General features: G+C 45.9%; 1 pseudogene; it reads right to left on the bottom strand.

Annotated features, from left to right (window-relative positions):
- Positions 1-5319: 5319 nt before the first annotated feature.
- LOC123115160 (G-type lectin S-receptor-like serine/threonine-protein kinase SD2-5) lies at positions 5320-12873 on the bottom strand (annotated as a pseudogene).
- Between the last annotated feature and the right edge of the window lie 2479 nt (positions 12874-15352).

The raw sequence follows: 15352 nt of genomic DNA, 5'->3' as shown, positions 1-15352 counted from the left end.
TTAGGATTTGTACAGATTGTTTCCCTGTATATCTTGTACTTGTCTATATATATGAGATAGCAGGAAACCCACCGATTGTGTGGTCAATCATTCTCTTCCTCTAATTCCATCATGGTATCAGCCAAGCGATTCGCTTCCGCCCCTCTCCACTACCGCCGCCGCCCCAGGCTCCCACGCCGCCCCTCCTCTCCTGCCTCCGCCGCCACAGCCATGTCTGCCACCGGCGATCTTCCTCATCCCCACGCCGCCCTTTGGGCTCAGGCCACTGCCATCCAAAACGTCAAGAGCCTGATCCCCGTCACCCTCGGCCTCAAGGCCTCAAACTTCAACAAGTGGCGTCGCTTCCTCGACATCGCCGTCAGCCAATACGCCATCGCGGATCACCTCGACACGGCGCCTCCTCCGGTCGACGAGGAATGGCAGCGGATGGACTGCACCGTCCTTCGTTGACTGTACGGCTCCGTCGCTCCCGACATCTCCGACATGGTCATGGCGGCAGGCACAACGGCCTCCGCCGTCCTCGGCGCCATCACCGCCCTCTTTCATGACAACGAGCAAGCCCGCGCCGGCTATCTTGGCCAGAAGTTTCGCAACATCGAGCAGCTGGACAAGAGCGTCACCGCCTATTGCCTTAAGCAGAAGACGGTCGCCGACGCCCTCGCTGACGTCAACGCCCCCGTCTCCGACGACGCCTTGGTGTGGAACACCATCAAGGGCCTCAACGACCACTACAAGGACATCGGCAACCTCGCTCCCCTCCTCACGCCGTTTCCTACCTTTCTCCAATTTCGCAACATGCTTCTTCTACAGGAGCTTAAGCCGTCGAACACGAGCTCGTCTTCGCCCTCGGCCTGCTACACCACCCCCCTGCTGGGGGCCTTCGCAGCGGCCCTGCTCTCTCGCCGCAGCAGCCTCATGCCGGGCACTCTGGGTTTGGCGCTCCTGCACCCTTTGGCGCCCCCTCCGGCAACGGTTCAGGCCGCAAGGCCAAGAAGAAGACCAGCGGGGGTGGTGGCGCCCCCATCTTTCCCAGCATGCAGCACCCCTGGACTGGTGCCATCTACATGCACCCGATGATGGGTCATGGAGGACCCGTCTACCACCAGGCTGGCCACACCAATGGCATCCTCGGGCCGCACCCTGCCGGCCCCCCATCCCGCCCGGCTCCTCGCTACATGGCCCTGCCTGCCCCGGCGTACGCACCTCCATCGCCCGCGACATTCACTTACAGCGGCAACCCCGCCTACGGCTCCCCCTCGACACCGACATGGGACCCGTCCGCCCTTGCGAGCTACTTCAACACCATGAGCTTGCAGGCTCCCACGGAGTAGGTCATGGACACCGGAGCAGCTGCTCACATGTCCTCGGACGCCGGTAACCTCAACTCTTTCTCTTCCAATCCTCCACATAAACATATCATGGTCGGAGATGGTTCCTCTATTCCTGTCTCTCACTCCGGTCATGCATCTCTCCCTACTTCCTCTCGTTGTCTTACTCTTCGTGATGTCCTTTTCACTCCCCGCATAGTTAAAAATCTAATTTCTGTTCGTCAGTTTACTATTGACAACTTATGTTTGGTGGAATTTGACCCTTGGGGTTTTTCCGTGAAGGATCTCAGGACAGGGGCCGTGATTCTCATGTGCAGTAGCTCGGGTGATCTCTATCCGGTCACCTCCCTGCCGCATGTCCTCATCACCGTCACAGCCGACTCCACTCTTTGGCACCGACGTCTTGGTCACCCCGGCGGTGACGCATTCCGGCGCCTTGTTTCGTCGTCATCGCTCTCCAAAAATAAAGTGCTCAAGGACTCTAGTTTATGTCATGCATGTCAACTTGGCCGTCATGTTCGCTTACCTTTTTCAGCTTCTACTACTCATACTCATAGACCTTTTGAATTAATACATTGTGATTTGTGGACTTCACCTATTCCGAGTGTCTCTGGCTATAAATACTTTCTAGTTATTTTAGATGATTTCACTCATTACTTGTGGACATATCCCCTACGGCAAAAATCTGAAGCTTTCTCTCTTTTATCTAACTTTTTTGCTTATGTCGCCACACAATTTTCCCTCTCTCTTCAAGCCATTCAGTGCGATAACGGATGTGAATTCGACAACCACGCTCTTCAGGAACTCTCCGTCAAACACGGGATTCTCCTACGCTTCTCGTGTCCATACACTTCGCCACAAAATGGTAAAGTTGAACGCATAATTCGCACTGTTAGCAACATAGTACGCACACTCTTATTTCAAGCGAGCATGCCTGACAAATTTTGGGTTGAATCTCTTCATGCGGCCACCTATCTTCTCAATAGACTACCCACCAAAGCTCTCGCCGCACCTTGCCCCTATTTTGCTCTTTTTTCCAAAACACCGGACTATACTCTCCTTCGTACGTTCGGTTGTTTATGTTACCCAAACCTCTCCGCCACCATGCCTCACAAACTGTTGCACCGTTTGACAGCGGGTGTGTTCCTCGGTTACCCCTCGAATCATCGTGGTTACCGCTGCATGGATCTCGAGTCTCATCGCATCTTTATTTCTCGGCATGTGATTTTTGACGAAACTCGGTTCCCTTTTGCACCAGATTTTTCTGTCTCTAACCTGCAGCAGCCGTCGTCGCCTCCTCCAGTCGATGATCCGATCGACGTGCTCGCCCCGGTTCCCGTGCCACCCATGCACGCTGGACCGTGTCGGTCTGCTGGGTCGCGTCGGTCCGCTGGACTGCGCCCAACCTCCTCAGCGCCTGCTCCAGCGACACCGCGCATGGCGGCCCACGCACCGGCTTCACCGACCCATGCCCCGGCTGCGTCGGCCGCCTCCTCGCCGGTCTCACCGGCCCACATGCCGGTCTCCCCGGCCTCGCGCGCGTCCTTGGCTAGGCACACGTCGACCCATGAGGCTTCGCCCACGACCGCGTCTCCCAGCGACGCTCGCGATGATGCAACCTCTGGCTCTACGTCTCCCGCGTCCAGCTCAGCCACAACCACGCCACGACCATCGCCCCCGCCTCCTGTCCGTCAGATGATCACCCGCCGTCAGGCTGGAAAGATCATTGGTCCGTGCGAACGCCTCAACCTGCACGTCGCTCCCATCATCGCTCCATCACCAGTTCCCAAGTCTGTTCATGGTGCTCTCAAAGACCCGAACTGGTTGGCAGCTATGACTGACGAGTACGGTGCTCTCCTCGCCAACAACACGTGGGATCTTGTACGCCCCCCGCCAACACCAACATCGTCTCCGGCAAATGGATCTTTCGTCACAAGTTCAAACCCGACAGCTGCCTTGACCGCTACAAAGCACGCTGGGTGCTGCGTGGTTTCTCCCAGGAGCACGGCACTGATTTCGACGAGACCTTTAGCCCGGTGGTTAAACCAGCTACCATCCGGGTTATCCTCTCTGTCACTCTCTCCTCCAACTGGAAGATTCGCCAGCTTGACGTCAAGAACGCTTTTCTCCATGGGCATCTCGATGAGGTGGTATATTGCCACTAGCCCACTGGCTTCGTCGACTCCGCTCGCCCTGACCATGTGTGCCGCCTCAACCGCGCCCTCTATGGTCTGAAGCAAGCCCCTCATGCGTGGTACCATCGCTTTGCGACCTTCATCACCACTCTCGGCTTCGCAAGGTCGAAGTCTGATACCTCGCTCTTCATACTGCATGGTACGCTCGGCACAGCTTACCTGCTTCTCTACGTCGATGATATCATCCTCACAACATCTACCTCGGCCTTGCTCAAGCGTGTCATCGCTGCCCTCAGTGCTGAGTTCGCCATGACCGACTTGGGTGAGCTTCATCACTTCCTCGGCCTTGCTATTCGACGTGATTCTCGGGGGATGTTTCTCTCACAGAATCAGTACGCTCTCGAGATTCTCGAGCGTGCTGGCATGAGCTCCTGCCACTCTGCATCGACTCCCGTGGACACTTCGCCTAAGCTCGCCGCTGCGGCTGGCCCCCCTGTTGCTGATCCGTCGGAGTATCGGAGTCTTGCTGGTGCCCTCGAGTACTTGACGTTCACTCGACCGGACATCACCTACACCGTGCAGCAAATATGCCTCCATATGCATGACCCGCGCGACCAACACTTGTCTCTGGTCAAACAAGTTCTTCGGTACATCAAGGGTACTCTTGACCATGGCCTTCAGCTCATGCCTTCTTCCATGGATCGTCTCGTCGCCTACACTGACGCAGAATGTGCTGGTTGTCCGGACACACGTCGCTCCACCTCCGGCTACTGTGTGTTCTTTGGCGACAACCTCATTTCTTGGTCTTCCAAGCGCCAGCACACTGTCTCCTATTCCAGCGCTGAAGCCGAGTATCACGCTGTCGCCAACACCGTCGCTGAAGCCAGTTGGCTCCGCCAACTTCTCCAGGAGCTTCACCGACCTCTGCCTAGTGCTACTGTTGTCTTCTATGACAATATTAGTGCTGTCTACATGTCTACGAATCCGGTTCAGCATCAGCGCACCAAACACATCGAGATCGACCTTCACTTTGTTTGAGATCATGTTGCGTTGGGGCACATTCGAGTTCTTCATGTGCCTTCGTCTCGACAATTCACAGACATATTCACCAAAGGTCTACCATCACCATTGTTCTTGGACTTTCGATCCAGTCTCAGCGTACGAGAATCTCCCGTTGCGACTGCGGGGGGATGTTAGGCAATCCGAATATGTCAGTATATTCGGTTATACCCTGCCATGTTTAGAGCTTGATATCTTGCATGTAATCAGGCCATTATGGTTAGGATTTGTACAGATTGTTTCCCTGTATATCTTGTACTTGTCTATATATATGAGATAGCAGGAAACCCACTGATTGTGTGGTCAATCATTCTCTTCCTCTAATTCCATCACTGGTAGATGATTGAACCCATGCCAATTTGGTTGTGCGGGAATTTGGTTGTGCGGATCATATACAATAGCAGAAGAGATGAAGTTATTCACCTGCTTACATGAATATGATGCCATGGCATATCAAATTATCCTTATGAAAAAATAGATTTCATATAAACATACTGGCAGTGTGGAATAATTTTTGAATAAAAGTTAGTGTTGAATAAACCATTGAAAATCACCTAACAGAGCTGGTAAAAAATTTACCTGACAGACTTCACTAATACTACTCACCTACGGTTCCATGGTAAACCTGCCTCATTACGAGGAGATACAACTTCACTTAACATACTGGTCAGCAATAATTTATTTGCTGCCATTTAAAACATGCTTCCAATGCACAAATATTAGTGGATACGATAAAGATTAGTTGCAAAAATCAAACTCTACAGTTTGGAATTTCTTGGCTGCATTAACCACCTTTTTCACCGTGGGCCAGATAAGATAGATGCTTTACGAACCGAATATGGGTATTGATTATCTTGAACAGACATGGCTGAGTTTGCATTGAGAAAGCTCTGAATTATGTGACTTTCAACACTTATAGCACCTTCCAACACCTTGATCACCATTGACATGGAAGGCCTATGGCTGCTATCATTCTGCAAACACCACATTGGAAGCTTCATCATTTGGATCACTTCCTCCTGGCGTGAGACAATATCATCACTATTATTATCGACGATCAGCTCAATCCATTGGTTGTTTTGAGCCTTTTCTCGTAATAAATAAATAATATGAACGTCCTCCTCTGGCCAAGAACGGTCAATGCATTTTCTTCCACTTATTGTTTCCAAGATAACAACACCAAAGCTGTACACATTGACTTTTTCAGTGATCTGCTATGTTAACCATTCAGGTGCCAGATACCCAGGTGTTCCTCTCATCATTGTCATTAGCTTGCTTTGATCCCTGTCTATTAACTTGGATAGTCCAAAATCAGCCACTTTGGCATTGAAGTTCCCGTCTAAGAGAATATTTTGTGGTTTGATGTCCAAATGAGCAATTTTTCATCTGCACCCTTCATGTCCAAATAGGCCCTTTGCAACATCTAGAATAATCTTGCATCGGGTGGACCAATCAAAATGGGTATTACTACTATGATTATAGATCCACCTATCAAGCGACCCACCTGACATATATTCATATACCAGAAGCCTCTGAGATTTCTCTGCACAAAAGCCAAGAAGCTTGATAAGATTGATGTGTTCAATGCTGCCAATAGTTTCAACCTCTGCCAAGAATTCTTTCTTTCCTTACCTAGCACCTTCCAAACGTTTTATCGCAACTCTCTCTCCATCGATTTTCCCTTCAAAAACAGAACCAAATCCACCTCCCCCGAGTCAAAAGAAAACCTCGTTGGCATTCCTAATAATAATTGATTGAATTTAGAGTCTTCATTGTTCTCTTTATACTTCCTCCTCCTTTGCGGGATGAAGAATGGCAATAATAATAAGTAATATAAGAATACTTGTTGCTGGAAGTGTAATTGCTAAAATGACCTTCCTTTTGTTTAGAGTGAGATCAGAACTGGAGTTGGAGGAGCTATGCTGCACCTTGAGATAAGCAGTGGAGTTGTAATGAGCAGCTTCAGGTTTTATCGACTGCAATGAGAAAATGTTTGTTACCCAGAAACATTCACCATTGGAATCATTCTGGCCATACCTGAACATAACAGCCCCGCAGGAACAATTCTTCAAGCAGGCTTGCTTACAATCATTTCTGTTTGTTAAATTTACAATGGTGCGGCTTTGATCAAAAGAGGAAACATCTGTAAGCATTAAGAGCTCATGGTGTTGCATGTCCTGTCAGGAGATTGGATTCAGTGGCTTACAACCAAGATTTTCTTTCCGGTCATCCACCGGCTTGAAGTAGTTCAAATTAGTATTACTCTCATGACGACAGCTGCACTGCCCATTTATGCATATCCCGTACTCCCCGCACACTGTTGGATAGGCACAATCACCCGAGATCCTGTACTCCCTCTTCCCAAAGCATGATAATTGCTCATCACAATGACAAGAGATCTCGATTACATCAGACGTAGTCCACCGATTTTCATTATCATACCATTGATGCAGCCTTAGGCGCCCATCAGATTCTAATCTCATATACTGGCTGAACTGGGATGATGGCAGCCTGAGATAATCAACAATACCGAAGTAGATGACGGTACTCTGTGTTGACGAGTCATGATAAGGTTTTTTTTGGTGCGTCTAAAATGATTCTAAGCTCGCCATTCTAGAATGTAACATTTGTTGGATCACTTACAGTCTTATTACTTTTCACCAGTGGATATGATAAGTAAAGTTGTGGTGGTGTGGATTCGACATAATTGTATAATCCATCTCTGAGTACAGTAATATAAAACTGGTTCTTAGTCAAATTTGTAGCTGTGAGCCCCATACCTTCCATAAGTGATTGCCCAGGGACCAATGAATCAGTTGGATAGTCGAATGACTGCCACACAATGGCATTCTTCTGATCAAACATCACCAGGGTGCCGTGCTTCGTGATCTCCAGGCCAGCCATTGATTTGCCTGAAGTGCCGCTTGACCAGACCGTGCTCCCATCGGTATCACAGAGTACCAGGTCGCCATGCCTAGTAAGCTCAATGGCGGTCTCCCTGACAGGACGGGAGTATCCTTATTGGCTAATCAGATAACCTGTGGCCCTGATGGGATAATTCGAAGTCCAATATCATGGTCATGATCATAGTCATAGATCCCGCCGCTGGTCATAATGAAGACAAAAAAGATGAAGACATCACAGCACTAGTAGAAAAAGGGCCTAATGTGAAGCTCATTAATTAGTCCTGGTTTGTAATTGAATCGGCACTAATGTGACCATTAGTGCCGGTTCCAATGGCTAGGCGGGCGGCGCTCATTGGTACCGGTTCATGGCGAACCTTTAGTACCGGTTCGTGCCATAAACCGGTACTAAAGAGGTGGTGGCCTTTAGTATGGGTTGGTGGATCCAACCGGTACTAAAGACCCCCCCTTTAGTACGGGTTCGTGCCACCAACCGGTACTAAAGGGGTGCGCTGCCACCCGTAGTGCACAATGTTTAGTCCCACCTCGCTAGTCGAGAGGAGTTCGCACCCACTACAATAAATATGTCAACTTGTGACCTTGACTATTGGTCAATGAATGGTCATTGTTTTTCATTTGTGACCTTTTTGTGACCAAAAACAGAAGGTCAAAAGCTGGCGGTCGTAAACTGAAATTAGCGACCTTCTTTGGGATAAGGTCATAGACGTTTACGACCAAAACATAAGGTCGTTGAACCCATGACCTTTTGGTTTGGTCACTGGTTGTCTGCCCAGGCCATGTCGGATCCAACGTGGCAAGCTGACATGGCAAAATTGCGACCAATTGAATTGGTCGTTGGTAAGATTCAGCCGGTCCAATTAGGTGTTCTACATGGGCCAAGCCCATTAATTCAGCCTTTTTAACATATATTTTTTCTGTTAATTTTCGGTAGCTACATGGGCCTAGCCCAACATTTTAGCCTTTTTATTTCATGGGTCATGGCATTTTTGTGATCTATTTTGTTTTTGGGCCTAAGCCTTTTTATTTTCTTGGCCATCGCCTTTTCACAATTGATTATTTTAGTAATTTTGTTCATTTTTCCTGAATTGTTTGATTTGTGGCCTTTTTAGGGCCCAAATAGTATTTGTTTCATTTCCGACATATCAACAATAAAGTACCAGCAATAAATAACCAGTATTTTGGTCAAGAGAGCCCCAATCACACAAATTTTCAGAAATGACGACCAAAATGAGTATATTATACATATTACAATCATGCCATAGTTCACATTATCCAGGAATTTAGAACAACTACAGAAGTGCTGCTATGAGGTATATAACAACCATTCACATCATCCAGGAACATATAATTAGCTACAAAGATGAAGCGTTCCCTTTTTCCAACTTCTTGAGCCTAGAGCTCCTGTAAAAGACAGGAAATGATCATTATCATGGCTGTGAATTCAGAATGAAAGCAATATCGTCGAACATACAACAATTAGGAAAAGAATATTGAACAGAATAATAAACAAATACACAGGCAACTAGGGGTCGATCCTAAAGCATGAGGGCATGGAAAAAAGTAAATACTAGCAAGCTCTAAGAAGACTCCAAGAAATTGATGGCTCAGAATACAATCATGCTTTTGACAACAAATACTACTAGAATTAAGGCACAGAACGTATTCTAAGCAGTGTCAACATCATGGCAGTAACAATTAACAGTAGTAGCTAGCAGGACATCAATCAAGCACAACTAAGCTACTAATGTTCACCAAATTTGAAAATTTGTCCATCTAGTTAACAAAAGTACAACACCACACTTAGGAACTCGGAGGAAGAAAAAGATCATGTTGCTTAGGAGCTACCACAAATGATACTGATCAAGGGCAAAAACAAGTTGGTATGATATCATTCATTCACTCGTTCTCATCAGGATCATACATTGAATTCATTAAAGGTTACAGATTCATTTCTTGACATACCATTGGAAAATCACAAGAATAGTATATGAACCAAAGTGTCCAGATAAGTAGATAACACATGGAGGTCACAATCACATAGCAAAGGAAGAGTGGGACAGACCGAGGACTTACCCTCTGGACAGATCAAAGGCTTCACGCTTCCTCTTCCTCGGTGGACAAATCAATGACTTCACTTCCTCTTCCTCATGCACCAACAGGAAGACCATCTCAAACACCTTGCTTCCAACCTACAAAACAACACAAGAATCCATACATTAAGGACTGACTTCAGATCAGTGGGTCCATTGACACAAGGCAATAAGAAACTGTACTCACACAACGACAATCACCAGCATTCCCAACAATGTTCTGGGTCTCTAGTTTATTGTTTATTTCCTCTAGGTACATCAATTAATTCAGTACAAATTGTTAATTCACTGTTAGCTTGTGTAGGTACAACAAGGCTATCAATCAATTAATTCAGTCTGAGCAGTTAACATCAAGGTTGTGTAGGTACATCACCGGGACTGAAATACTAATCAGAAGAGTGATTGATACTTGTGGCTGAGAGTGATCATGCTAAGTGAATCAATGGATTCTCAACCGCGTGCACACATGAACAACCTAAGCTTACGGTGTACGGTAAGTTAGGGTCAATGCAAAATTAATTAGCTAAAATAAACTACTCGTGGGAGCAACTACACGTAGTGCTACGTCCTCAGTTCAAACTTACCGACACCGAATCTGAATTAGAATAGCTGACAGCTTGGCACAAAAACTGAAGAAGAATGATGAAGCATCAGCGAAATGCTTACAATGGGTACCTTTGGAAGCCATCGTCAGCATGAAGCTTCACCGGCACAGAAGCTAACAGGTGCATCATGGCCCTTCAGTTCTTCTAGAAGCTTAAAAGCTTTCTTATTCTAGAAACAACAGATTGATCATCAGCTCCAAAAACTATTTTGCCACGATCTGAACTAATAGCTCAAACTGTCCTGCAAGAATTTAAGTGGCAGCAGTTAATCTAGACTGTATTTGAGTAGCCAAATTAGCATGGCAAGTTAAGACCCTGAATACTCTATGATGCTGCTTGAAAGAAAAAATACCAATCAAAAGTACTTGAAGGTCTATGATTAGTCTGTTGATAACCACTACTATGAACGCATCAGCCATAGACCACAAAAGGCCTTACAACACTTTACAATTAATGTTACCTCCTATGATTCTCAACAACTTTATGAATGAGAGCAAGAACACTCCTGCCAGAACCAATGCATGAATATTCTTTTTTCATCGTATGAAAGCAAGTGTAGAATTGATCCAATGCTCGTCCAAAAAAGGAAAAGAAAAAAAGGCTATCACATTCCTTGGCTCATATAACAGACCTTTAGACATAAAGGGGCCATGCTTGAAAGGGTAGATATAAGGTGTGCAACTATTACATGCAACCCCATGCCCGTGCATTTGCAAGATGGTTCAGGTTGCATTACGCAAAAGACTCTCCAAATAACAGTAATAATGATGCATGCTTGAACATGTATACTGAGAAAAGTCAACTATTTGCTTGCATTATACAGTGTCTCAGATGAGCAATTGTAATTAGTTAGTGAGATTACTATACACCCAATCATGATACAGGATATAAAATTAAGTTTAAATGCAATGTTCACACAGCTGATAGTTCCATTTGAGTGATTTGGATGACATTTTCTACCTGGTATGCCCTCTAAGTGTTGCTCGAAGCTCAGAACCACGCAAACTTGGACCCCAAACTTTTACCCTCATGCAAAATCACTGTATCAATCACAATCCACATTAAGGGCACACATGCATACGCATAATTGTTCATGAAGAGATTTCACTGTATCAATCACTATCGATAGAGAATCCGAAAACAATTTATAGTAGCATTCGATCTAAATTATAGATTATCCCGCTACCATCTACAATTCAGTCTGAAGCCAACAAGCTAGATTCATCCACGACAATCTACAATTCAGTAAAGGATCACAATACTTTTCGCTTTTTGTTAAACTGACGAGACCAAATAACTAGCACTATTTCAGAAATGATCAAACCGTGTAGTAGACAGACATATCATGTGATTGCTGCAGACTGAACCTTTTTTTATACACACATGGCTGCTTGAATACAAGCACAAGCATGACCAAACAAAAAGAAGACCTTCCATGGCATCATGTTCTTGTAGTAGCAGGCAGGGTGGGTTGGAGGTGGAGTAGAGCATCTTCTCCATGGACCTCCTCTCTCTTCCACATGCCCTTGATTTCCTTGACACAATACAGGCAGACAAGATGGTATAATACACGCGTACATCAGATGATGGAGGAGATGAATTAATGAAGAAAAGTAAAAGAAGAAGAAAAGGAGGATAGGGGAGGGAGGAGGGATTGGTACCCACCCTGGACCTAGACGGGGCGTTTCGGGCATGGTTGAGGAGAAGGAGCTTCATCACCCTGGACTTGGAGGCTGTATGTAACCAAGGGAAGGATTGGAATTCAGAATCAATAGGCCTTATCGATCTATGAAATGAATCTATCTGAAGTTGTGAGAGATAGAGAGAGAGGAGAGGAGGGAGTTACCGGCGGCGGGAATGGCTGCTTTGGGAGGAGGACGCGAATCCGCATGAGGACGTCGCCTTCGCTGTAGGGGACGTACGGGGCCGGAGAAGATTCACTGGTGGTAGGGCCGTGGCCGGCGTGTAGCTTGGGTGGATACTCCTCGAGGAGCTTGGCCTTGGCGCGGCGGATCTCGGCATTGAGCACACGCCGTCAATGGTGGGAGAGGTGGCCGCCCGAGCAAATCAATGAGAAGGGGTCAGAGGTCGCGGCCGTGCGAGGCAAATCGCTAGTAAAACGACTCAGCTGTGGGAGGAGACGGATCCAATTTGGCCGGAGGGGACTGCCGTGTGTCCTCACTATCGTGGATCCGGTCACCGTCTCGCGCGCACATCCTGGATGCGCCCGCCGCGTCGTGGTCGAAGCGGAGAAGATGGCGAGGTCGGGGGCGGAGCCCAAGGAGCCCAACAGGGTGGAAGGCGGGACGAGCGTGGCGGCCCTGCATCGGAAGGTGCGAGTGAGGACTCCGGAACCGCACGTGGAGCAGGGTGGCTCCCCTATCAGCGTGGAGGAGGAGGCTACGTCGCAGATGGGGAAGCAGTTGGCGGTGGCGCCACCGGTCGTGGTGGTGGTGGTGTGGGAGAGAGAGGGAGAGAGGTCGGGTGGCGGCGGCAAAGGAGGGAAATGAATCACGGAGGAGGAGGAGGGACGCCATGGCCTCGCCTAGACCAGTGGATATGGGGGATGAAGGCGAGGGGAGGGGCATGGCGGAGATGAAGCCGGTGGTGGAGAGGGAGGGGAGGGGAGGGTGCAGACCGGTGGCGAGGGGAGAGGGAGGTGGGTGGCGGATCTGGATCTGGAGCGGCGGTGGGACCGCTAGGGTTCGCGTGCGGGTCTGTGGACCGGGCATCGTGGGGTAAGAGGGTGAGGGAGTTTTTTTAGACAAAGAGGGGGGTGAGGGAGAAAGGGCTGCCGTCGGATTCGGGAGCATCCGACGGCGTTGGAGGCACGATCCGCGTGACATTTTCATGGACCAATCAAAACCCAGTACACCTTATGACCATCTAATTGGTCGTAATCGACTAAAAATAAGGTGTTGAATCATATAAACAATCTTGTGATATGAGAAATTCAAAAATATAAAAACATTCTCATTGTGTCAGCAAATGTGACCTAGTTTTTAGGAAAACTAACAAACTTGGAATTGGAATAAGACAAATATCTCTAAAAAGTGTTTTGAGAAATGAGTTCTAGGAAAAAATTATTTTCTATTTTCGGAGTGACAAATTCTTTTTTTGTGAAGAATCTACCAAATATTTGTTTGAAAATGGCACCACACCATTTTCCAAAACTATAAGATTGCATTTTATGTACAATGGACCAAATCTTAACATGTAAAATGCTTTCGATCCACCTCTCATAAAAAGGCAAATTATGTTCCAAAAAAATGTACCTAAGCATTCAACAATCCACATTCATGGCATAGTTTGTTCAAATGATATCATATTGTGCACATGGGTGCATACTGGAATGGCAAACAATGTTGTGTAAGGAATTTTTCATTTTCTTTGGACAAAAAAATCATTTTCCATTTTTCGAGTGCCCCAAATGAGGTTTTTTTTGTGAAGAACCTACCAAATAATTGTTGCAAAATTGGACCAAATCGTTTTTCTAAAATACTAGGCCATATTTAATGCACAATTTACCAAATGGTTGGGTGTAATTTTTTTTATCCACCTCTGATGAAAAAGACAAACTTCCGCCGATTCAGTTGGAAGCGGGTCGAATTTGAACTACAACTGCCTCATAGTTTGCTATTTATTTTTTCCAAAAATCATTTCTAGGTACAAAAGTATCTATTTAATCAAAGAAACACCAAAAAAATTCCAAGATTCAACCACTAGCTAGGAATGGTCATTCCCGCCATTTTGACCGCATTTTGAAACGTGCGTAAGAAATTTAAAAAGAAATCAAAAAATTGGAAAACCTTCGCATTGTGTCATTATATGTGACCAAGTTACCAGGAAAAATAATAAACTTGTAATATGGTAATTCTTTTAAAAAAGTGTTCTCAGAAACGAGCTATCATGTGTGGAGATTCATGACTTTCAACCCGAATGATCAATCTTATGGCACATTCATGGCATAGTTTGTTCAAATGATCTCATATTATGCACATGGGTGCATATTGGAATGATAAACAATGTTGCCTAAGGAAAGTTTTCATTTTCTTTGGATGAAAAAACCATTTTCCATTTTTCGAGTGCCCAAAATGAGGTTTTTTGTGAAGAACCTACCAAATATTTGTTGCAAAATTGGACCAAATCATTTTTCTAAAATACTAGGACATATTTAATGCACAATTTACCAAATTGTCGGGTGTAAAAAGTTTTGATCCACCTCTGGTAAAAAGACAAATTTCTGTCAATTCAGTTGGAAGCGGGTCAAATTTGAACTGTGACTGCCTCATAGTTTGCTATTTATTTTTACCAAAAATCATTTCTAGGTACAAAAGTATCTATTTAATCAGAGAAACACCAAAAAAATTCCAAGATTCAACCACTAGCTAGGAACGGTCAAGCCCGCCGTTTTGACCGCATTTTGAAACGGGCATAAAAAATTCAAAAAAAATCAAAAAATTGGAAAACCTTTGCATTGTGTCATTATATGTGACCAATTTTCCAGGAAAAATAATAAACTTGTAATACGGCAATTATTTTTAAAAAGTGTTCTCAGAAATGAGCTATCATGCGTGAAGATTCATGGCTTTCAAGCCAAATAATCAATCTTATGGTCACATTCATGGCATAGTTTGCTCAAATGATATCATATTATGCACAAGAGTGCATCTTGGAATTCAAAACAATATTGCCAAAGGGAGTTTTCATTTTCTTTGCACGGAAAATTCATTTTCCATTTTCCGAGTGCCCGAAATGAGTTTTTTTGTGAAGGACCTACCATATATTTGTTGCAAAATTGGACCTAATAAATTTTATAAAATATTAGGCCATATTTAATGCACAATTGAAAAAAATGGTTGGGTGTTAAAAGTTTTGATCCACTTCTGGTGAAAAAGACAAATTCCCACTGATTCAGCACGAAGCGGGTCAAATTTGAACAACAACTGCCTCATAGTTTGGTTTTTATTTTTTCCAAAAATCATTTCTAGGTACATAAGTATATATTTAATCAGAAATACATGGTTTGGTGGCGAGACATCGAGGTTTGGGCGGTGGCCGAGGGCCCCAACTTTAGAGCGCATAAGCTCGCATGCCTGTCGCGTGGTTACCGCGTGATCGTGGCGTTGCCTTGCGTTCTGGGCAGCCTAGGCATGTCTACTAGGTTGGGCACTCCCCAGGTAGGTGCTAGGAAGAAAATTACAACATAAG

This window comes from Triticum aestivum, chromosome 5B, assembly GCF_018294505.1.
Source record: "Triticum aestivum cultivar Chinese Spring chromosome 5B, IWGSC CS RefSeq v2.1, whole genome shotgun sequence".
NCBI classification, from domain to species: domain Eukaryota; kingdom Viridiplantae; phylum Streptophyta; class Magnoliopsida; order Poales; family Poaceae; genus Triticum; species Triticum aestivum.
The sequence above is the reverse complement of the archived record's forward strand: the minus strand, read 5'-3'. Positions and strand labels throughout refer to the sequence as shown.